This window comes from Thalassophryne amazonica, chromosome 16, assembly GCF_902500255.1.
Source record: "Thalassophryne amazonica chromosome 16, fThaAma1.1, whole genome shotgun sequence".
Lineage (NCBI taxonomy): Eukaryota > Metazoa > Chordata > Actinopteri > Batrachoidiformes > Batrachoididae > Thalassophryne > Thalassophryne amazonica.
Window position 1 is genome coordinate 16,614,808 of NC_047118.1, and position 25,106 is coordinate 16,639,913.

The 25,106-nt window shown below is 41.3% G+C and overlaps 1 long non-coding RNA gene across 1 annotated transcript; it reads left to right on the top strand.

Moving 5' to 3' along the window:
• The first annotated feature begins 6,395 nt into the window (after nt 1-6,395).
• LOC117528115 lies at nt 6,396-6,753 on the top strand. The gene is made up of 2 exons (XR_004565676.1): nt 6,396-6,425; nt 6,469-6,753. It is a non-coding gene; the product is annotated as an uncharacterized LOC117528115 (long non-coding RNA).
• Nucleotides 6,754-25,106: the final 18,353 nt, after the last annotated feature.

Consider the following 25,106-nt stretch of genomic DNA (forward strand, 5'->3'; position numbering starts at 1 on the left):
ATAAGGCCTTCAGAATGTTGTATGTCTCTGAAACATTAACACTCAAGTCTTTGCTGTGTATGTCAGAAAGACAAACACTTGTTTTTGCTGTCAAAGTGGAATCTTTTGAAAAACATCTACTATCACAGATGGTTTCTTCACTTTCGAGAGGGTTTCTTCACTTTCTTGATTGCAACCTGTTATATAATGTTGCAGGGACGCTTAATTAAATGGTGCCACCTCATAATTGAATGGAATCCAAAATCACCCAGGCATACCCAAATATTCAGGGGGCAGCGGGATGCCTAATGTCCAGATGGTACAGTTCCAAGAAAAAGTACCAGGAGAAACCCAACTAATTGCAGCTAACGAGCTCATGCAGTGTTCAGTTCTGTGAACAGCCATCAAACATGTCAACCCCCTGCCTCACCACCACCCCACTGCCAGTTTTAAATCAGTTATGGCAGTGCAGACTTCCTACAGGCATTAAAATTTCAAATTTTCCTCGTATTCTCTTGAGGTAAAGAGCAAAGAAAAGTGTAACGAGCCTGTGCATTAGTGAGATTCTTCATAATGGCTGAGGGCTTGTCGCAGGTCCTGTTGGCCTGACAAGTGCAAGTCAACACCACCTCTCATCTGGAATCATAATACGAGGTCTGTTAGAAAAGTATCAGACCTTTTTATTTTTTGCAAAAACCATATGGATTTGATTTGAATCACGTGTGATTGCATGTGTGATTTTTTTCACGCCTGTTGGTTGCGTCATTCGCCTGTGAGCAGGCTTTGTGTGAGCAGTGGTCCACCCCTTTCATCGGATTTTTATTGCAAATAAAATGTCTGAGCGATTTGGAGCTTTGCTGCATCAATTTTTTTCCAGAAACTGTGAGAGACCTCCAGGTGGACACCATTCGGAAAATTCTGTTGGCTTTCAGCGACAATTTTATGGGGATTACACAGATTAAGGAGTGCTCCAGCCGGTTTAAAGACTTCCCACAGCTGCTGAGAGCGCGGCGCACTCCGAGCGCCGATCGACAGGCTGAATCAACCAGATCATTTCCAACATGAAGGCTTTGTTGATCCGGGACATCGTCTGACTGCCACAAAAAAGGCAGAAGACATGGACATCAGCACTTTTTCGGCACATTCCACTGTTACAGGAGTTTTTTCATGGAAAGAGAAGCGGAGGGATGCGCCACCGTGCCGCTTATGGCGCGGACAAAACCACCTCCGTGTTGGTCTCACAGGATGGCTTTCAGATGGATTTCAGACGGCTGTCGGTGGCTTTTCAGTCGTGTGACTATCCGAGAAATTGTGCATGAGCTGGACATGCCACAACAGGTCCTGTGAGGCTTCATCACGGCGTTGCTTTGCGCCATGCGGAAATGCCCCGATGCGCGGAATTCCGTCTGTCTCAATGTGCCAAAAAAGTGCTGATGTCCACGTCTTCCGCAATTTCTGTGCTAGTCAGACAATGTCCCGGATCAGCACAGCGTCCAGTTTAGAAATGAACGGCACATTCCACTGTTACAGGAGTTTTTGTCATGGAAAGAGGAGCGGAGGAATTCCGCGCGTCGCGGCGGAGCCGCATGGCGCAAATAACGCCGTGATGAAGCCTCACAGGACATGTTGGGGCATGTCCAGCTCATGCGCAATTTCTCGGATAGTCACACAACTGAAAAGCCACCGACAGCCGTCTGAAATCCATCTGAAAGCCATCCTGTGAGACCAACACGGAGGTGGTTTTGTCCGCGCCATGAGCGGCACGGTGGCGCATCCATCCGCTTCTCTTTCCATGAAAAAAACTCCTGTAACAGTGGAATGTGCCGAAAAAGTGCTGATGTCCATGTCTTCTGCCTTTGTTGTGGCAGTCAGACGATGTCCCGGATCAACAAAGCCTTCATGTTGGAAATGATCTGGTTGATTCAGCCTGTCGATCGGCGCTCGGAGTGCGCCGCGCTCTCAGCAGCTGTGGGCGGTCTTTAAACTGTCTGGATCACTCCTTAATCTGTGTAATCCCCATAAAATCGTCGCTGAAAGCCAACATAATTTTCCGAATGGTGTCCACCTGGAGGTCTCTCAGTTTCTGGAAAAAATTGATGCAGCAAAGCTCCAATTCGTTCAGACATTTATTTGCAATAAAAATCCGACGAGAGGGGTGGACCAGTGCTCACACAAACCCTGCTCACAGGCGAATGACGCAACCGACAGGCGTGAAAAAACTCACGCATGCACACGAAGGTTCAAGCTTGGCTGATGCAATCACACGTGATTCAAATCCATATGGTTTTTGCAAAAAATAAAAAGGTCCGATACTTTTCTAACAGGCCTCGTACATTACAGTCAAAGTGGGAAAGTGGAATTTTCCAGTTGATAATCTGGGAATTTCTTCCTGACCTCAAATTGTTCTGCACCCATTGTCCTAGTTGGTAGAAAATGTCTACAAAGAAATACATTTTCTGAAATTATTTATTATGTAGTTCACATTACGTTAATCAAAAGAGGTAGTAGATAAGAATTATCACCAGAGACAGATTTATTTTTATTTTTCGCAACAGTGTACATGCTGTTATATTTTAGTTGTAGTTACACTAATAGATGACGTTATACTGTATTTTCAGATGTTCACCTCAGTGGTTGCTGTGTATTGAATAGCATAAGAGCAGCTAAATTGCTCAGGGTTTGGCCCAAATTTTGCTTTGGAAACTCCTCCCTGAATGTGTTCCGAGGACACAAAATCCTGCGCCTTAAGTGGTGTAGAACGTAGCATCACTCTATTAGAAATGTTACGCATTTTATTTCTGAAAAGCTATTATCATCGCAGCATTTCAGTTAAAAATGGGCAAAAAACTTAAAAACCAACCACTATTATCCCATAAAGAGCTTGATATAGTTAAGCATTTGAAATCTTATCAAATAATTCAACAATGCATAAATTATTTTAAAATCTTAACAGTGAAGTAGCACCGATTTTACTTTGATGGTAGCCATGAGCTCTAACAAACTGATATCTTGTAGCAAGTGTCAAAGTCACTGACCAGTTTCTGTACTCCTCTGTGGCCAAGTCAGTTTATATTATACAGCACCAAATCACAACATAACTCACCTCAAAGCTCTATATACAAGTAAGGTCTCGCCCTTACCCACCTCATGAGCAAGCACACTGGCAGTCGTGGTATGGAAGAACTCCCTCAGTGATTTTTGATTTTACAGGAAGAAACCTCAAGCAGACCAGACTCTGTGGGGTGACCTGTTGTGGCCATTGACATAATGACACTTGAACAATCAAACAATCTTAGATAAATCGCTATTTCACCTACAAACATGGAGAAATTCTCCATGTACTTGGCAGCATTTCCTTCAGAGAATTACAAAATGAGCTGTTCTCCAAAGCCTGTTACACACAAGATGTGTGGTGCCATTCTTATTCATTTGTCTTTTCAGTGTAACCTGATGACATCGTATTAGTGGTTAATCATAATCATAGTCATATCTTTAACGAATTCCTTAAAATAAAATTCTAAACATTCCCCACACTGAAAAAAAATGCTACTTTGGATCAACTTTAAAAAATTGATGATTTTTCGTTTCTCACAATGTATATTTAGGATTTTGTAAAGTGATTCCAGCAGATTTAAACTGGAAACCACAATTTTCCATTAGACCAATGTAAATAAGTACTTTGAATGAAGTGCGCTATGTTTCACTTTTTTCAGTGCATGTATTACAATGGGCCATTCTTGGCCTTGGCTAATGATGACCTTTTGTTTTTTCTCTAAATCTAATCACTTTGTCCTTGACTGACCCTCAGGCATTTTGCCAAATTTAGTCCAAATCAGATCAAAATGCTTTGAGTTACTTTATTCACATGAACACACACAATCAAAAATAGATCTAATGGCTAAATTAGATTTTTAAATGCAGAATTTCAACATTTGATATGCTGTCTATGTAGTATTTTCAACTAAATACGGCATTTAAATTATTTACAAACAATCACACACTGTTTTATATTTTACAGGATGTCTCAATGTTTTTAGAAATGGGATTGTCAGTCAGACTTAAAGGGGTACTCCGGAATTTTTTTTAAACCCGGCTCATTTTTTTTTATAGAGGAAATGTATTTCATCTTTTCATGAGAGATAAAAACTAAATTCATTGGTGCAATGTTAATTTAGAATGTAAATACCATCACAGGCTAATGGGCTATGTAATATTATTGGTTGGGGCAAACAAAAAACACTGAGAGAAAACCACTTGCTATTGGCCTGGAAAAATGTCTGGTAGCACAGAGTATTCTTACAGAAGTAAAAGTAAAAATGTTTACCTCATTAAATAAAAATAATAATAATACAACCAGTTACACAATTAGCTGCTTACCTCACCCTTGTAGCAGTCCAGTGGTGCTTCTGTCCGCTGAGGCACCATCATTGGCTACTGCACTGATACAAGGCTAAGGTAAGTAGCTAACTGTATAATCGGTCACCTTAAAAGTTTACACTTAGTGAAGAATATGTGCACATTTACCTCCATAGAAATCCTCTTTGTGCTAACGGACATGTTGAGTTCAGTGGTGACAGGAATCCGTTTACTGCAACAGTTTTTAGCTTGCCACATGCAGTTACATTATATAGCCGCTTAGCATGTGGTGGTGTTTGCGGGCAAAATCAGTATTACACCAATTAATTTTGGTTTTGTCCTGAGTAAACAGATGAACCTGGAAGTGTTTAACAATACAGCCTAGGTTGAGGTCTTCTTCAATTTTGTTTTTAAAAGTGACCTTCTAAAACACTTTAAATTTCAATCACTTGCTGGCTGTGAATTATTGGGTTTACAGGATTAATTTCTCTTACTTCATTTGTTTAAATGGTGTTACTGCTTTTTTGATAAAGTGGCCTTTGCAGTCACAGATGTGGTTTACGTACAGTATAATCTATCACTTTTAGGGAACATGCAAAAGCTATATGCACATTGTTCAAAAACACCCAGCAAAGATAGTCCACTGGTGCCATAGTTTTTGCTTTCTGTTTGCATGTTAAGAAGCATTTAAAAATAGTATGAGGCCTTAAGGACTGGTAATAGGAGTTGGCAATATACTGTGTAATACACAATACAGAGTTGACAGATAAATACCGTAGTATCATACATGTAGGCATGGGACAGCCTAATAAAACAAACACTTAAAAACACTGTAGCAAGTACCGAAAACTTAACAACACATTTTCACACCGACAGCATTTTGATAGTGATGTAACTTTACTGTAGCTGCTTGTGTAGTACTTTGTCGTTACCTCTGTGGAGTTGTGAGGATGAAGCACGCAAAATTAAAAACTATATCTATGCCTGAAAAGTGTGCTGCAATACAGGAATTGTTCAGGTGTTCAAGAAAGCTGATGTTAAGGAAAAAGGTTTAATTTCAATCCATTATTATTATTATTATTATTAGTATTATTATTATTATTATTATTATTATTATTATTAAAATATTTCACACATACTTTTTTTTTTTAAATCACATTCCATTTGCTTTTCTTCTTTGTTATTAACATGCAAAGCCCATATATAGAAGATACTTCTGTATGAGTTTAAAGGGTTGTTTGAATATGAAATACTGGAATATTTTAAGTAGTGCAGCCTTATATATTGCTCAAAAACAATTAAAGGAACACTTTGGAAAGACATGAGATCTCAACAGGGAACAAAAAATTATGTTGGATATCTTTCCTGAAAATTGTCAACCTACAGAAGGCTGACTTCAAGACACCCTGTCCAGCTTACTGCCTGTCTCCTGGAATCTTCTCCATGCTCTTGAGACTGTGCTTGGAGACACAGGAGACCTTCTGGCTGTGGAAAGTATTAATGTGCCATACCTGTGCAACCTCTGTAGGGTCCAGGTAACGCACCATGCTGCCAGTTGTGATGCTGACCTCAGCCAAATGCAAAACTAGTGACAAATCAATCAGAAAAGATAAGGAGAGAAAAAATGTCAGTGGCCTCCACCTGTAAAACCATTCCTGTTTTGGGTCGTCTCATTGTTGGCCCTCTAGTGCACCTGTTGTTAATTTCATTAACACCAAAGCAGCTGAAACTGATTAACAACCCCCCACCCCACTACTTAACTGACCAGATCAATATCCCAGAAGATGAACTGAGTTGATGCAATACTCTAATTAAAAAAGTGTTCCTTTAATTATTTTTTGAGTAGTGTGTATATTCTCTGCATTACTGTGAAACCTCGCTTGAATTTGTATTGTAAAAATGAAGCTTATAGTGAAGTATATCATGGCTGTATTTTGTATTTTCAACTGGTCTCTATCTCCGTCACAACAGTTTAATTTATTTTTAGGATTCCTAATGAAAAAAAAAACATCAACTTTCAATTGCACACATAATGTATACAAAATATTAACATGGTATTCATATATATATATATATATATATATATATATGTGTGTGTGTGTGTGTGAGAGAGAGAAAAGTTTGATATCTGAGGCAGAGAATATCAGACTGTGAATTACAAATATCACAACTGTGAAGTGCTGATGTGGGCAAGTTTTGTTTAACATATTAACACCGAAATATTGTTTGAGTGTTTGGTTTGACGTTTGTCGTTCATATTTAAAGGTCATGGCTGGTGTGTTCAAGAAGCAAAACACCTTCAATTTGTTATTGTAAAAGTGAATTATTTGTCCTTGAATTGTAAATGCCTGTGTTGCTGTTTACTGGATTATTATACCTTTGAGAGATGTTTATGAACTTGAATAAAAATTGTATTTACATTTGAACTTATGGTCTCTGTGTTTTCACCAACATGTGTTGAACAGTTAAAGCTACAATATGTAGGATTTAGTGCCTGCTATTTGGTGAGGCTGTAGTTAGCATTACACCATAGGGGATGCACTATTTGCATTTGACTGAATTATCCAAGGTTGGTGAAAATTGCCACTGCTACCAGAAGTGTGTTGATCTACTTTAAAAAAAAAATGTCAGCTGATGACGCAATGCATTCTGGGTCAAATTTTCCTTTATGTGGTATAGAGAATTTTGCTTCCCTTTAAGTTTTTGCTTAATTGGTAACAGGGATTTATGTTCCCTTGCCTTCTCTTGTCAAAAGCAATACATATTATCAGCCCACTTTTTTTGTGTGATACCATCATAAAATATATTTTTGTGACAAAGTCACCCGTCACTTACTTTAACTCTAACCATAACCCCAAATGCACCCCCCCCCCCCCACACCCACCACGTCACCCCAAATTTCATGATGCCATCACAAAATATATTGTGTTTTGTGACGCCATCACAAACTTGGCATGAGACTAGGTTAATATTATACTCCATTTAACAAAAGTGAGGGTTCTTACACTTGCTAGCCTGCACTAGCAGCCAGTTGGCAGTGTAAAGGGGATCAACCACTTATTCCGCTTCTGTTTTCGTTCAGTCTTCCAGCTGTGTTTCAAAGTGTGATCCACAGAGTAAGTATGTCCATTTTTGGTTCCTATATTAACATGGCGCCCTCCGTGAGGGGGCCTCCGCCCATGTAGATTTGAAAAGGTCATTCTAAGCTCATGAAAACACATCAGTTCACTATTGCAGGTAATTGTGCACTAATAGCCAGATGGTTATAAGTGCTATGTTCCATTTCTGCCATATAGAGTAAAACATCCATAAATCCTACACACTGTAGCTTTAAACGTAGCAGGGGCTGAAACTCCTGCACGTCATTTCAACACTTTAACATTCCTGCAGGTGTTTAGAGTTGCCAGAGGCTGTCGAAAGCCCATGTGTCTGTACACCATCTCCCCTAAAATGTCATTATCCTCCTAATTAATCTTCCCTGTTATTCCCCACAGAGTTGTCTTTCCTCTTCTCTCAGCCTTTAATATGTTGCTGCTCCTCCAGCACAGCTACCCGGAGATCAAACACATCCTGTAATGCCACTGCAACCTAATAGGAAAAACAAAACAAAACACAACATACAAACTGTGGGAAACAGGAGCGTTCATTATGTCCAGCGTGAGATCTGAACGCCTGAAACCTCACCAAGATCACAATCGCTTTGATGTCCATTTTTAATAAAGTGCGGCTGTGATGACACAAAGGCTCCATCATTCCTTAAGGACATGGGTGTCACAGAGGCCCTGCACTCTTCTTAATGCCAGATCATTTTAAATTGGATGTCTGGTGACAGCTTAAGTTTATTGGTTTGTATATCTGTCTCAGGTGTGGAGAGAATCTTGTCATTGAATCTAGACATCACGTCCTCTCATCAGCACCACGTGCACTGCTGACCCTGACAGCTTCTTTAACACCTGCAGCTCCAGGACTTACAGAGTAATAATGACTTCTGTCCTACAATGAAAACAGTGGCTCGCTGCACGTACAGTAATGTGCATGTATATGCATACATATATACATACTGAATGTGCAATCAGAGGCTTTCACATGCTGATGATAACCACTAGATGGCCTTGTAATTTTACATTTTCTTTTAGGAGCCTGAGCCATACTGTAAGCAACGCCAATGTACTTGTGTTTATTACAAACCAGTTATCAGGAGGCTCATGGTCAATACATACTTTAGTAGTATTTACTATATAATCTTGATCAGGATCTGAAGGCTTTGCATAATGCTGATAACAGGAAAAGCTAAAAAAAAAAAAAAAGCAATGTTTTATATATATATATATATATATATATATATATATATATATATATATATATATATATATATATATACACTCAACAAAAATATAAACGCAACAATTTTGGTTTTGCTCCCATTTTGTATGAGATGAACTCAAAGATCTAAAACTTTTTCCACATACACAATATCACCATGTCCCTCAAATATTGTTCACAAACCAGTCTAAATCTGTGATAGTGAGCACTTCTCCTTTGCTGAGATAATCCATCCCACCTCACAGGTGTGCCATATCAAGATGCTGATTAGACACCATGATTAGTGCACAGGTGTGCCTTAGACTGCCCACAATAAAAGGCCACTCTGAAAGGTGCAGTTTTATCACACAGCACAATGCCACAGATGTCGCAATATTTGAGGGAGCGTGCAATTGGCATGCTGACAGCAGGAATGTCAACCAGAGCTGTTGCTCGTGTATTGAATGTTCATTTCTCTACCATAAGCCGTCTCCAAAGGCGTTCCAGAGAATTTGGCAGTACATCCAACCAGCCTCACAACCGCAGACCACGTGTAACCACACCAGCCCAGGACCTCCACATCCAGCATGTTCACCTCCAAGATCGTCTGAGACCAGCCACTCGGACAGCTGCTGAAACAATTGGTTTGCATAACCAAAGAATTTCTGCACAAACTGTCAGAAACCGTCTCAGGGAAGCTCATCTGCATGCTCGTCGTCCTCATCGGGGTCTCGACCTGACTCCAGTTCGTCATCGTAACCGACTTGAGTGGGCAAATGCTCACATTTGCTGGCGTTTGACACGTTGGAGAGGTGTTCTCTTCACGGATGAATCCCGGTTCACACTGTTCAGGGCAGACGGCAGACAGCGTGTGTGGCGTCGTGTGGGTGAGCGGTTTTCTGATGTCAATGTTGTGGATCGAGTGGCCATGATGGTGGTGGGGTTATGGTATGGGCAGGCGTCTGTTATGGACGAAGAACACAGGTGCATTTTATTGATGGTATTTTGAATGCACAGAGATACCGTGACGAGATCCTGAGGCCCATTGTTGTGCCATACATCCAAGAACATCACCTCATGTTGCAGCAGGATAATGCACGGCCCCATGTTGCAAGGATCTGTACACAATTCTTGGAAGCTGAAAATGTCCCAGTTCTTGCATGGCCGGCATACTCACCGGACATGTCACCCATTGAGCATGTTTGGGATGCTCTGGACCGGCGTATACGACAGCGTGTACCAGTTCCTGCCAATATCCAGCAACTTCGCACAGCCATTGAAGAGGAGTGGACCAACATTCCACAGGCCACAATTGACAACCTGATCAACTCTATGCGAAGGAGATGTGTTGCACTGCATGAGGCAAATGGTGGTCACACCAGATACTGACTGGTATCCCCCCCAATAAAACAAAACTGCACCTTTCAGAGTGGCCTTTTATTGTGGGCAGTCTAAGGCACACCTGTGCACTAATCATGGTGTCTAATCAGCATCTTGATATGGCACACCTGTGAGGTGGGATGGATTATCTCAGCAAAGGAGAAGTGCTCACTATCACAGATTTAGACTGGTTTGTGAACAATATTTGAGGGAAATGGTGATATTGTGTATGTGGAAAAAGTTTTAGATCTTTGAGTTCATCTCATACAAGATGGGAGCAAAACCAAAAGTGCTGCGTTTATATTTTTGTTGAGTGTATATATATATATATATATATATATATACACAGTAGTGTTCAGAATAATAGTAGTGCTATGTGACTAAAAAGATTAATCCAGGTTTTGAGTATATTTCTTATTGTTACATGGGAAACAAGGTACCAGTAGATTCAGTAGATTCTTACAAATCCAACAAGACCAAGCACTCATGATATGCACAGTCTTAAGGCTATGAAATTGGGCTTGGGCTTTGGATTTGTGAGAATCTACTGAATCTACTGGTACCTTGTTTCCCATGTAACAATAAGAAATATAGTCAAAAGCTGGATTAATCTTTTTATTCACATAGCACTACTATTATTCTGAACACTACTGTAAGTCGGATTTTGTTTGTGTCACTTTACATTCTGTCACGCACATTTCCTCTGTTTTCTTATTGATTACACCTGTCACTTATTGATTGGTTTGGTATTTAAACTCACACCAGTCATATCTTGTTGCTGATTCATTCACTGTGGCTTCAGCGCTCTCTGTGTTCCTTCGTTTGTGAGTATATGCAGCATTCAGAATTTTCAGTTTTTGCCTGTGATTGTTCCTCTTCGCTCTTCTGTTACTCTGTGTTTATTTGTTGGATTCTGTTCTCTAAGTCCCCGTTTTTCGCACTGTATGGATTTTTGTCACCTGGGATTCACGTTATAAATAAGAAATAAATCACTCTGGTTTTCTCACATAATCCTCGTGCTGGATTGCATGAATTTTGGGGTTTAATCTGATAGTGAAGCCATTTGTAACAAAAATCAGGGTGATGTGATCATTATCTAATATGTATATGTTGCGGACATGAACGAGCGAAGCTCTTCAGCATCTCATCATGTCATTTAGGTTGTTCTGGGTTTTTTCAGTAAATGCTTCTGGGGAGCATTAGCATGGCTAAAATCCTTCAGCTACAGCCAACTGTAAGCATTTTTCAGATGCCTAGAAAGTCCTCACCATCTCATTTGGGTCCTTCAGACTTTATTTTCAGTAAACGCTTCTTGGGAGCATTGGCATAGCTAAAATCCTTCATGCAGTTTACACACTAAATAAGTGAAGTGCGCATCTCAGGCCGCGCCGTGCATTATGGGTAGGCTACCAACCCACAAGCTATGGCGGCAGAAAGCAGCAAGGAGTGCTGTGATTTGGATCATTTCAACCGCTGGAAAGTTGATGATTTAAAGCATTTATGTAAGCTCCGCGGATTGCCTGTTACAACCAGGACTACGTACGGCAGTGGACAGAAATGGAAAGAAGAGCTGGTTGTGCTTGCGTGTGCTGCATTGTTACAGAAACTACCGTTGGTGCCGACAAAGGAGGAAGAGAGAGCCGCTGTCAAAAATAATCAGTCCTTGTTGATAGTTGGAGACAAACAAATTTCTGACCCTTGAAGGCAACTGACAGATGGTTAGACAAAGTCCAGAGTCTGAAACTGTGGATATTGCGGAATATTTGCTAAGCAGGGATGAGAAATCGTTACTCCGCCGGCTTCGTAATGACTACAATGACGGTGAGTCTCACATATAACCTCTTTGGTGTCACATTTGTTTTGATAAGTTCACAGACATACAATGATATGTGCATGTATGCAGTTTGTTTATAGAACATGTCAATATTACAATATTACGCGCCACGTCATTCATGGCGCGACATTACAGTCATAATCCAATGCACAAAAATGGCGGCACAGTTTCAGTATATTGACAAAATAAATGTGTGCAAGAAACTTACAATTTTAGTCCGTCTTTTACGTCCGTCTGGATCTTTCTTTTCTGTGGCGAAATTGTGTAGAATAAACGGAGGTTTATGAGCACATTTCTTCTTCTTTCCGTCTTTGGGTGGACTCGGCGGAGCTTTGCAATCGTGTGTTTTCAGCCACCTTTCAAGCCTATAAATTCTGTTCGAGCATTTGAAAACAATGCGCCCCTGTCATTACTGTATACTAATGCTACTGTATACGAAATTCAATAGGAGCGGTGTGAGTTTGGGAGCTGGACGTTTTGCCCTCGTTTGACCCACGCAAGCGCAGATGCGATGCGCACTTCGTTTATAGTCACTGACTGACCTCATGTGATGTCAACGTGTGCACTGCCTCCCACTTTAGCGTTCCCAGATTCAATGTTGACTCAACATTTAGCATTTCCTGTTTCAGTGTCGACTGTGCACTGAATTCCCGTGGGAGCTCCTCTATTCATGCAAGATCTCCTCTTTCTGTATTTTAAATGTTCTTTTCTTTTTATTTTAAATTGAGACAAACAAAAAATTACACAAAAACCTTACAGAGGATAAACATAGCAGTGCAAAACATAATGAAAAACAGGTTAATAACCTCTCCTGTAGCTCCAGGAAGTGTTCAACATTTGACATTTCCTGTTTCACTGTGACCTCAAAATTTGGCACTTCCTGTTTAGGACTTACTGTACTACAAGCAAGCTTGTGCCACTATTAATAATTGACTTATTTTTGATACTTTTCAGTTTGTGTACCCTGCAGTTAGTCATAGTGCTGGGATCAGTGAAGTTTAGTGAATTTTCTTCTTCCCTTCTTATCTTCCCTAACTATCTGGGTGTCCTTTGAGTTAAAATGATCCTAAACAAGCATCTCTTTAAATAGCACACATGAATGGGAAATATGACTCTGCTTCAAAGAGATGCTTTCAAGCAAGTGCTTCCTGGATCAGGTAGGTTTTGGTTTTGGCAGCAGCACAGGGGGGGGGGGGGTAACCTTCAGCTGGTGTTGATCCCCGGGAATGTTGGCAACGTCTCTGTCTTGCTGCTTCCCCTCTGCTGCCTCTGGCAGATATATTTAATAGTGCTGTGATCCACGCTGTCTTATCTCCCCTCAGACAAGCCTAATCCTCCACACAGAACTGTTACACTGAGGAGCCGGTGCCCCCCACTGCTGAACCAGTCCCACCTGGAACCACGACGCAGGCACTCCTTTATCCTGGCTCAAGTTTAAACGCCTGCAGCTTTCTTTACTGAGCATTTTACAGCTTTCTAGTGAAGATGACGCACAGCATTCCACTTTATAATTTGCGCTTGTCATGGAAATTATAATTTGGGCCAATGTGCATGTGCTTGTTTGAGCTCATAAAGTTATGTTAGGTAGAATGAAATGAATAAATACTGCCAGAGAAGCGCCACAGAAATCACTACTGGACAAGGCTGGAAACAAATACATTCAAATTAACAGTCCAGATATATATATATATATATATATATATATATATATATATATATATATATATATATATATATATACACGAGGGCTGTCAATAAAGTATAGGTCCTTTTTATTTTTTTCAAAAACTATATGGATTTCATTCATATGTTTTTACGTCAGACATGCTTGAACCCTCGTGCGCATGCGTGAGTTTTTCCACGCCTTTCGGTGACGTCATTCACCTGTGAGCACTCCTTGTGGGAGGAGTCGTCCAGCCTCTCGTCGGAATTCCTTTGTCTGACAAGTTGCTGAGAGACTGGCGCTTTGTTTGATCAAAATCTTTTCTAAACCTGTGAGACACATTGAAGTGGACACGGTTCGAAAAATTAAGCTGGTTTTCGGTGAAAATTTTAACGGCTGATGAGAGATTTTGAGGTGATACTGTCGCTTTAAGGACTTCCCACGGAGCGAGACGTTGCGCAGCACTCCCAGGCACCGTCATCAGCCTGTTCAAGCTGAAAACCTCCACATTTCAGGCTCTATTGATCCAGGACGTCGTGAGAGAGCAGAGACGTTTCAGAAGAAGTCGGTTTCAGCATTTTATCCGGATATTCCACTGTTAAAGGAGATTTTTTTAATGAAAGACGTGCGGACGGGTCCGCGTGTCGGGACGCACGGCGGCACAGGAAAAACACCTCCATGTTGATAACCATTTGTAAAATCCAGGCAGCTTTTGATGGCTTTCAGTGGAGTGAGTATATGAGAAATTGTTTAACAGCTGGACATGTTCCAACTTGTCCTTAAGGCTTCCAACAGAGGTGTTTTTCCTGTGGCGGAGCGTCGCGGCGGGTGCGAGCCGACGCTGCAATCCGCCCGCACGTCTTTCATTAAAAAAATCTCCTTTAACAGTGGAATATCCGGATAAAATGCTGAAACCGACTTCTTCTGAAACTTCTCTGTTCTCTCACGACGTCCTGGATCAATAGAGCCTGAAATGTGGAGGTTTTCAGCTTGAAACAGGCCGACAACGGCGCCTGGGAGTGCTGCACGACGTCTCGCTCCGTGGGAAGTCCTTAAAGCGACAGTATCACCTCAAAATCTCTCATCAGCCATTAAAATTTTCACCGAAAACCAGCTTAATTTTTCGAACCGTGTCCACTTCGATGTGTCTCATAGGTTTAGAAAAAATTTTGATCAAACAAAGCGCCAGTCTCTCAGCAACTTCTCAGACAAAGGAATTCCGACGAGGGGCTGGACGACTCCTCCCACAAGGAGTGCTCACAGGCGAATGACGTCACCGACAGGCGTGGAAAAACTCACGCATGCACACGAGGGTTCAAGCATGTCTGACGTAAAAACATATGAATGAAATCCATATAGTTTTTGAAAAAAATAAAAAGGACCTATGCTTTATTGACAGACCTCGTACGAGGTCTGTGATGAAAAAAGCGGTCCTTTTTATTTTTTTCAAAAAAGAAATGGATTTGATTCATATGTTTTTACGTCAGACAAGCTTGAACCGTCGTGCGCATGCGTGAGTTTTTTCACGGGTGTCGGTGATGTCATTCGCCTGTGGGCAGGCCTTGAGTGAGGAGTGCTCCACCCCGCCCGTCGGAATCTCTTTGTCTGAATAGCCGCTGCGGACGGCGCGCGTTGCTTTATCAATATTTTTTCTGGACCTGTGAGGGATATCCGTGTGGACACTATTCGAGAAATTAAGCTGGTTTTCGGTGAAAAGTTTAACGGCTGATGAGAGATTATGGGGTGTTTCTGTCACTGTAAGGACTTCCCACGGAGCGGGACATCACGCAGCGCTTCCAGGCACCGTCGTCGGCCTGTTTCGACCTGAAAACATTCTAATTTAAGGCTTAATTCACCCAGGACGTCGTGAGAGAACAGAGAAGATTCAAAAGAGGCTGGCATGAGGACTTTATGCGGACATTCCACTGTTTAAGGACATTTTGTAATGAAAGACGTGCGCGCAAATTCACCGAGTCGTTTCCGTGACGACTCGGTGAATCTGTGTGCGCCGTGACAGGAAAAACACCTCCGTGTTGAAAACCATTTGTAAAATTCAGGTGGCTTTTGATTGCTTTCAACAAGTGAGTAACCAAGAAATTGTTTAACAGCTTGGGCATGTTCAAACTTGTCCGTTAAGGTTTCCAACGGAGGTGTTTTTTCCTGTCCCGACCCCCCGCGGTTGGGTCCGGCCCGACATGCGACTCTGCCTGCACGTTCTTTCATTACAAAATGTCCGTTAACAATGGAATGTCCGAATAAAGTCCTCATGCCGGCCTGTTCTGAATCTTCTCTGTTCTCTCACGACGTCCTGGGTGAATTAAGCCTTAAATTAGAATGTTTTCAGGTCGAAACAGGCCGACGACGGCGCCTGGAAGCGTTGCGCGACATCCCGCTCCGTGAGAAGTTCTTACACCGACAGAAACACCCAAAATCTCTCATCAGCCGTTAAACTTTTCACCGAAAACCAGCTTAATTTCTCGAATAGTGTCCACTCGGATATCCCTCACAGGTCCAGAAAAAATGTTGATAAAGCAACACGCGCCATCCGCAGCGGCTATTCAGACAAAGAGATTCCGATGGGCGGGGTGGAGCACTCCTCACTCAAGGCCTGACAACAGGCGAATGACGTCACCGACACGCGTGAAAAAACTCACGCATGCGCACGAGGGTTCAAGCTTGTCTGATGTAAAAACATATGAATCAAATCCATTTATTTTTTGAAAAAAATAAAAAGGACCGCTTTTTTCATCACAGACCTCGTATATATATATATATATATATATATATATATATATATATATATATATATATATATATATATATATGTATATATATATATATATATATATATATATATATATATATATATATGTATATATATATATATATATATATATACACATACACTGCCATCTACTGGCAGTAGATGGCAGTGTTCATGGCAGTGTGAAGAGCATTTGCCACACATTCGCTAAAAGTGATGGACTTAAACAGAATGTTCAGTTTTCAAATTACCTTTTTTTTTACAAATGAAAAAAATTGCATATTTACAAACACAGATTTATTTATAAAAAACGCCACACACTTCACTAACTGTGTGTTATACCGACCAGCCAACCACTGATGTCAGGAAATTAATGTACCCATAATGCAATGCGGCATGTGTGTCTAAATGCTAAAACCTTCAAAATTAGTGCATTACTTTAAAACTAAAGCATATAGCTGATATTTTCACTTTGTAAAATGACAGACGTGATGTTAATTTCAATAACTTGTCGGAATTAGTTTGTTTAAAATTATAACCATAAGTCAAAACTGTCTGCCTGTGAAAGACTCCAGTGAAATGACCGGCAGGTCTGTATGGTGTGAAAATAAATGATCTTTTTTCTTTTTCTTTTCACCCTCTTTCTTTCTCTCTGATAGTCAGCTCTCCTCTGCCTGCAGAGAATAGAGCTTTACTATTCATGGCTGTCTGTCTGCCAGAAAACAAGTAACAGACAGGCACTAAAATCTTTGATTTCATACTTTACAAATGTTATTTAACTGTTAAGCTTTATTCACTATGCCCGCAAAAATATGTTAGCAATATAAAAGTTATTGGTTCAAAATTCATCGGAAGCTAATTGTTCTCCAAAAAATATTAGTCCTAACAACTTTCTGTTTTGGTGGTGTTCATCCTTGAATGAAAATCCATAAACATACCAAACGGCAAATGTTTGCTCTTCCCAGTTATTCCGTGATCAAAGTTACACACACACACACACGTACACAGACGGCACTTGGCTTTTACTATATAGATGATGATTTACCGTCCCCTGCTGGAATGGCGTGTGAGTCCAGAATTTAATGATCAACGTCCCATTTGTTCAGTGTTGTTACCTAATATCCCTAATTTCTCCAAAAATATTCGTCAATTTCAATTTATTTCATTCATATAGCATTTGGCGAGGTCTAACTTTACCAACCCCCAGAGCAAGCACACAGGTGACAGTGATAAGGAAAAACTCCCTCTGATGATTTGAGGAAGAAACCTCAAGGGGACCAGACTCAAAGGGGTGACCCTCTGCTTAGGCAATGCTACAGACACAAATTTACAAAATGAATATACAGAAAATTTTGCCAGTGCACAGGACGGGAGGGTTGCAGAAGTAGACACCATACCCATCTCTGGATGGAGCCGCACCTCAAACAGAGTCCTGTTTTGGCTCAACTTATTGAACCTTAAGAATCGCAACCGTCTTTGTAATATTGTCAAGGAATGTGGTAAAATTATGGGAACTCAGTGCACGGACATCATGGACCTTTTTAAAACAAGGGTTGTGTCAAAAGCCAGGAAAATTATGGCTGATTCGGCACACCCTCTGCACTCACAATTTAAGTTTCTGCCCTCGGGCAGACGCCTGGTAATGCCCAGATGCAGAACCAACAGACTAAAAAACTCTTTTATTCCCACAGCCATTGCTCTACTAAATAACACCTAAGGACTCAGTGTTGCACTTAAGTCTACAACCCCTGGCAATAATTATGGAATCACAGGCCTCGGAGGATGTTTATTCAGTTGTTTAATTTTGTAGAAAAAAAAGCAGATCACAGACATGACACAAAGCTAAAGTCATTTCAAATGGCAACTTTCTGGCAGTCAGTAACGGTTACTTTTTTTAGACCAAGCAGAGGGAAAAAAATATGGACTCACTCAATTCTGATGAATAAATTATGGAATCGCCCTGTAAATTTTCATCCCCCAAACTAACACCTGCATCAAATCAGATATGCTCGTTAGTCTGCATCTAAAAAGGAGTGATCACACCTTGGAGAGCTGTTGCAGCAAGTGGACTGACATGAATCATGGCTCCAACACGAGAGATGTCAATTGAAAACAAAGGAGAGGATTATCAAACTCTTAAAAGAGGATAAATCATCACGCAATTTTGCAAAAGATGTTGGTTGTTCACAGTCAGCTGTGTCTAAACTCTGGACCAAATACAAACAACATGGGAAGGTTGTTAAAGGCAAACATACTGGTAGACTAAGGAAGACTTCAAAGCGTCAAGACAGAAAACTTAAAGCAATATGTCTCAAAAATTGAAAATGCACAGCAAAACAAATGAGGAATGAATGGGAGGAAACTGGAGTCAACGTCTGTGACTGAACTGTAAGAAACCGCCTAAAGGAAATGGGATTTACATACAGAAAAGCTAAACAAAAGCCATCATTAACACCTAAACAGAAAAAAACAAGGTTACAATGGGCTAAGGAAAAGCAATCGTGGACTGTGGATGACTGGATGAAAGTCATATTCAGTGATGAATCTCGAATCTGCATTGGGCAAGGTGATGATGCTGGAACTTTTGTTTGGTGCTGTTCCAATGAGATTTATAAAGATGACTGCCTGAAGAGAACATGTAAATTTCCACAGTCATTGATGATATGGGGCTGCATGTCAGGTAAAGGCACTGGGGAGATGGCTGTCATTACATCATCAATAAATGCACAAGTTTACATTGATATTTTGGACACTTTTCTTATCCCATCAATTGAAAGGATGTTTGGGGATGATGAAATCATTTTTCAAGATGATAATGCATCTTGCCATAGAATAAAAACTGTGAAAACATTCCTTGCAAAAAGACACATAGGGTCAATGTCATGGCCTGCAAATAGTCTGGATCTTAATCCAATTGAAAATCTTTGGTGGAAGATGAAGAAAATGGTCCATGACAAGGCTCCAACCTGCAAAGCTGATCTGGCAACAGCAATCAGAGAAAGTTGGAGCCAGATTGATGAAGAGTACTGTTTGTCACTCATTAAGTCCATGCCTCAGAGACTGCAAGCTGTTGTAAAAGCCAGAGGTGGTGCAACAAAATACTAGTGAAGTGTTGGAGCGATCTTTTGTTTTTCATGATTCCATAATTTATTCCTCAGAATTGAGTGATTCCATATTTTTTTTCCCTCTGCTTGGTCTAAAAAAGTAACCGTTACTGACTGCCACAATTTTTTTTCCTGATTTCTTATAGTGTTTCTTAAAGCCAGAAAGTTGCCATTTGAAATTACTTCAGTTTTGTGTCATGTCTGTGATCTGCTTTTTTTCTACAAAATTAAACAACTGAATGAACATCCTCTGAGGCCGGTGATTCCATAATTTTTGCCAGGGGTTGTACACTGACTTGCACCTTATTTTCTTGGTTTTGGTTTTGTATATTTATTCTGCTGTGTTTTTATGAACTTGTATGATGTGTTTTTATGAATGCAATTTTTACTGCTGACTGCACCTGAATTGCCCCCATGGGGACTAAATAAACGATCAAATCAAATCAAATCAAACATCAACTTTCCGTTTTGGCGGTGTTCATCCTTGACCCAAAATACATAAGTATAGCAAACAACAAATGTCAGCTCTCCGCAGTTTCTCTCCATGATTGAAGCCATACGTACACAGAGGCCACTTGGTTCATATATATATATATATATATATATATATATATATATATATATATATATATATATATATATATATATATACACTCAACAAAAATATAAACGCAACACTTTTGGTTTTGCTCCCATTTTGTATGAGATGAACTCAAAGATCTAAAACTTTTTCCACATACACAATATCACCATTTCCCTCAAATATTGTTCACAAACCAGTCTAAATCTGTGATAGTGAGCACTTCTCCTTTGCTGAGATAATCCATCCCACCTCACAGGTGTGTCATATCAAGATGCTGATTAGACACCATGATTAGTGCACAGGTGTGCCTTAGACTGTCCACAATAAAAGGCCACTCTGAAAGGTGCAGTTTTGTTTTATTGGGGGGGATACCAGTCAGTATCTGGTGTGACCACCATTTGCCTCATGCAGTGCAACACATCTCCTTCACATAGAGTTGATCAGGTTGTCAGTTGTGGCCTGTGGAATGTTGGTCCACTCCTCTTCAATGGCTGTGCGAAGTTGCTGGATATTGGCAGGAACTGGTACACGCTGTCGTATACGCCGGTCCAGAGCATCTCAAACATGCTCAATGGGTGACATGTCCGGTGAGTATGCCGGCCATGCAAGAACTGGGACATTTTCAGCTTCCAAGAATTGTGTACAGATCCTTGCAACATGGGGCCGTGCATTATCCTGCTGCAACATGAGGTGATGTTCTTGGATGTATGGCACAACAATGGGCCTCAGGATCTCGTCATGGTATCTCTGTGCATTCAAAATGCCATCAATAAAATGCAGCTGTGTTCTTCGTCCATAACAGACGCCTGCCCATACCATAACCCCACCACCACCATGGGCCACTCGATCCACAACATTGACATCAGAAAACCGCTCACCCACACGACGCCACACACGCTGTCTGCCATCTGCCCTGAACAGTGTGAACCGGGATTCACCCGTGAAAAGAACACCTCTCCAACGTGCCAAACGCCAGCAAATGTGAGCATTTGCCCACTCACGTCGGTTATGACGACAAACTGGAGTCAGGTCAAGACCCCGATGAGGACGACAAGCATGCAGATGAGCTTCCCTGAGACGGTTTCTGACAGTTTGTGCAGAAATTCTTTGGTTATGCAAACCGATTGTTTCAGCAGCTGTCCGAGTGGCTGGTCTCAGACGATCTTGAAGGTGAGCATGCTGGATGTGGAGGTCCTGGGCTGGTGTGGTTACACGTGGTCTGTGGTTGTGAGGCTGGTTGGATGTACTGCCAAATTCTCTGAAACGCCTTTGGAGACGGCTTATGGTAGAGAAATGAACATTCAATACATGAGCAACAGCTCTGGTTGACATTCCTGCTGTCAGCATGCCAACTGCACGCTCCCTCAAATCTTGCGACATCTGTGGCATTGTGCTGTGTGATAAAACTGCACCTTTCAGAGTGGCCTTTTATTGTGGGCAGTCTAAGGCACACCTGTGCACTAATCATGGTGTCTAGTCAGCATCTTGATATGGCACACCTGTGAGGTGGGATGGATTATCTCAGCAAAGGAGAAGTGCTCACTATCACAGATTTAGACTGGTTTGTGAACAATATTTGAGGGAAATGGTGATATTGTGTATGTGGAAAAAGTTTTAGATCTTTGAGTTCATCTCATACAAAATGGGAGCAAAACCAAAAGTGTTGCGTTTATATTTTTGTTGAGTGTACATATATATATATACGAGGTCTATCAGAAAAGTATCCTACCTTTTTATTTTTTAAAAAACTATATGGATTTGATTGACGTGCGATTACACCAATCACGCTTGAACCCTTGTGCGCATGCGTGAGATTTTTCACGCGTGTTGGTGACGTCATTTCCCTGTGGGCAGGCGTTGAGTGAGATGTGATCCCGCCCTCTCGGCTGAATTCCTTTGTTTCACACGCTGCTCGAGACGGCGCGCGTTGCTTTATCAAAATTTTTTCTGGACCTGTGAAGAATATCCGAGTGGACACTATTCGAGAAATTAAGCTGATTTTCGGTGAAAAGTTTAACGGCTGATGAGAGATTATGGGGTGTTTCTGTCGCTGTAAGGACTTCCCACGGAGCGGGACGTCGCGCAGCGCTTCCAGGCGCCGTCATCAGCCTGTTTCGACCTGAAAACATCCTAATTTAAGGCTTAATTCACCCAGTACATCGTGAGAGAACAGAGAAGATTCAGAAGAGGCCGGCATGAGGACTTTATGCGGACATTCCACTGTTTAAGGACATTTTGTAATGAAAGACGTGCGCGCAAATTCGCCGAGTCATTTCCGTGACGACTCGGCGAATCTGTGTGCACCGCAACAGGAAAAACACCTCCGTGTTGAAAACCATTTGTAAAATTCAGGCGGCTTTTGATGGCTTTCAACAAGTGAGTAACTGAGAAATTGTTTAACAGCTTGAGCATGTTCCAACTTGCCCGTTAAGGTTTCCAACGGAGATGTTTTTCCTGTCGCGACCCCCCGCAGTCGTGTCCGGCCCGACATGCGACTCTGCCCGCACGTTCTTTCATTACAAAATGTCCATTAACAATGGAATGTCCGAATAAACTCCTCATGCCGACTTCTTCTGAAAGTTCTCTGTTCTCTGACGACTTCCTGGGTCAACAGAGCCTGAAATGTGGAAGTTTTCAACTTGAAAGAGCGAGACGCTGCCGCCTCGAAGCGCAGATCGCCGTCAGGCACCGTGGGCCGTCCTTACGGTGACAGTACCAGACCAAAATCTCTCATCAGCCGTTAAAATTTTTACCGAAAACCAGCTGAATTTATCGAATGGTGTCCACTCAGTTGTGCCTTACATTTTAGAATAAATTTTGATCAAACAAAGCAGCAGTCTCTGAGCCATTCCTAAACAATGAAAAAATCGACGAGAGGGTGGGCCACTCCTCACTCAAAGACTGCCCACAGGCGAATGACGTAACCGACAGGCGTGAAAAAACTCTTGCATGCCCACGAGGGTTCAAGCATGTCTGATGTAATCACACGTGATTCAAATACATATGGTTTTTGAAAAAAATAATAAGGTTGGATACTTTTCTAATAGACCTCGTATATATGATTTTGTCACTTCACCTCAGTCAGCCTGAGATTGGTGCTTTCCACTGACAGCCTCAGAAGTTTAAAATGAAGCAGGGCTCTGCCCAAACTAACAACCCAAATGATTGTTGTGTGCAGGTGGTGTCAGTGAAATTAGTCTTTTCTGAAGTCTGCCTGTCTTCTCCAGCAAATACACTGAGACTGGCAGCACAGCAAGTCCTTTGTGGCTTTGGGGGCCTCTGTCAGAGTGAGCAGAGATAACACTGGACAGCTTGCTTCCGAGGAATGCAAATAGGATGGTACTTGGACCCAACTCAGTGATTCCACTGAGCCTTTTAGTGGGACAAATCCCAGAGCCATCCCAGTGTCAGGCCGAACCCTGAGCCCGTATTTAGTCCACCGAGCAGCTGAAATCCAGCCTCACAGACTTCAGGGTGCATTCTGAATACTCTCAGCGTAAATTAGATGTGTGCTCGTGGGATTGCTCATGGACGTTTGAAGAGCTTTGCACACTTTACTTGCTTGAGGGAATTACCCATAATTCATAGCGGAGTTGACAAGAGCAAGTTTAAGCCTGCGTGCTGCATTGCCTAAGTACTGCATTGCTCAGTACAAACAGCACTCAGAGACATTAAACGGCTTTTTATCTGACTTTTAATGTTTTAAAACAATTAACTTAATACGGTAGTTTGTGAGATCAATAAAACGTATAGAAAGAAAGAAAGAAGTATTGTCTTTGTCATCAATCTACAGTACCTACTATATGAACAAAATATAATATTAAGGGCTGTAATTCCTCAGCTACAGGGGATGTAATGCTGACATTGGACAGATTCATTTGTCCTTCTTCTTGCTTATGCAAGAAAAATTTCATTTCATTAAAATGCCACACGTTTATAAGAAAATTTACAGGTGTGCATTTTTCAGAAAGGCATTGTATTTTCTGGAGTATAAATCATATCTTTTTACTATATTATCAGTTCTTTAACTTGGATTTTTGTTGTGGATTAATTTGTTCATTTTCTGACACTTATCCAGGTCGGGGTCACGATGGCGGTAGACCAAGCAGGCACTCCCAAGACATCTGGGAAATATAATCCTTCCAGCCTATCCTGGGTCTGCCCCAGGTTTTCCTCCCAGTTTGATGTGCCTGGAAGACCTGCTTATAGGGAGATGACCAGGGTCCTGTTTCAAATCAAATCAAATCAAATCAATTTTATTTATATAGCGCCAAATCACATCAAACAGTTGCCCCAAGGCACCTTATATTGTAAGGCAAGGCCATACAATAATTACGGAAAACCCCAATGGTCAAAACGACCCCCTGTGAGCAAGCACTTGGCAACAGTGGGAAGGAAAAACTCCCTTTTAACAGGAAGAAACCACCAGCAGAACCAGGCTCAGGGAGGGGCAGTCTTCTGCTGGGACTGGTTGGGGCTGAGGGAGAGAATCAGGAAAAAGACATGCTGTGGAGGGGAGCAGAGATCAATCACTAATGATTAAATGCAGAGTGGTGCATACAGAGCAAAAAGAGAAAGAAACACTCAGTGCATCATGGGAACCCCCCAGCAGTCTAAGTCTATAGCAGCATAACTAAGGGATGGTTCAGGGTCACCTGATCCAGCCCTAACTATAAGCTTTAGCAAAAAGGAAAGTTTTAAGCTTAATCTTAAAAGTAGAGAGGGTGTCTGTCTCCCTAATCCGAATTGGGAGCTGGTTCCACAGGAGAGGAGCCTATTACTAGAGGTCAGGGTAATGCCATCCAGAGTAAGGATCTGGTTAGACACCATGTTTCTAAGATTTGTGGGGCCAAGTACAATAACTTCAGTTTTATGAGTTTAAAAGCAGGAAATTAGAGGCCATCCATGTCTTTATGTCTGTAAGACAATCCTGCAGTTTAGCTAATTGGTGTGTCCTCTGGCTTCATGGATAGATAAAGCTGGGTATCATCTGCGTAACAATGAAAATTTTAGCAATGCCGTCTAATAATACTGCCTAAGAAAAACATGTATAAAGTGAATAAAATTGGTCCTAGCACAGAACCTTGTGGAACTCCATAATTAACCTTAGTCTGTGAAGAAGATTCCCCATTTACATGAAC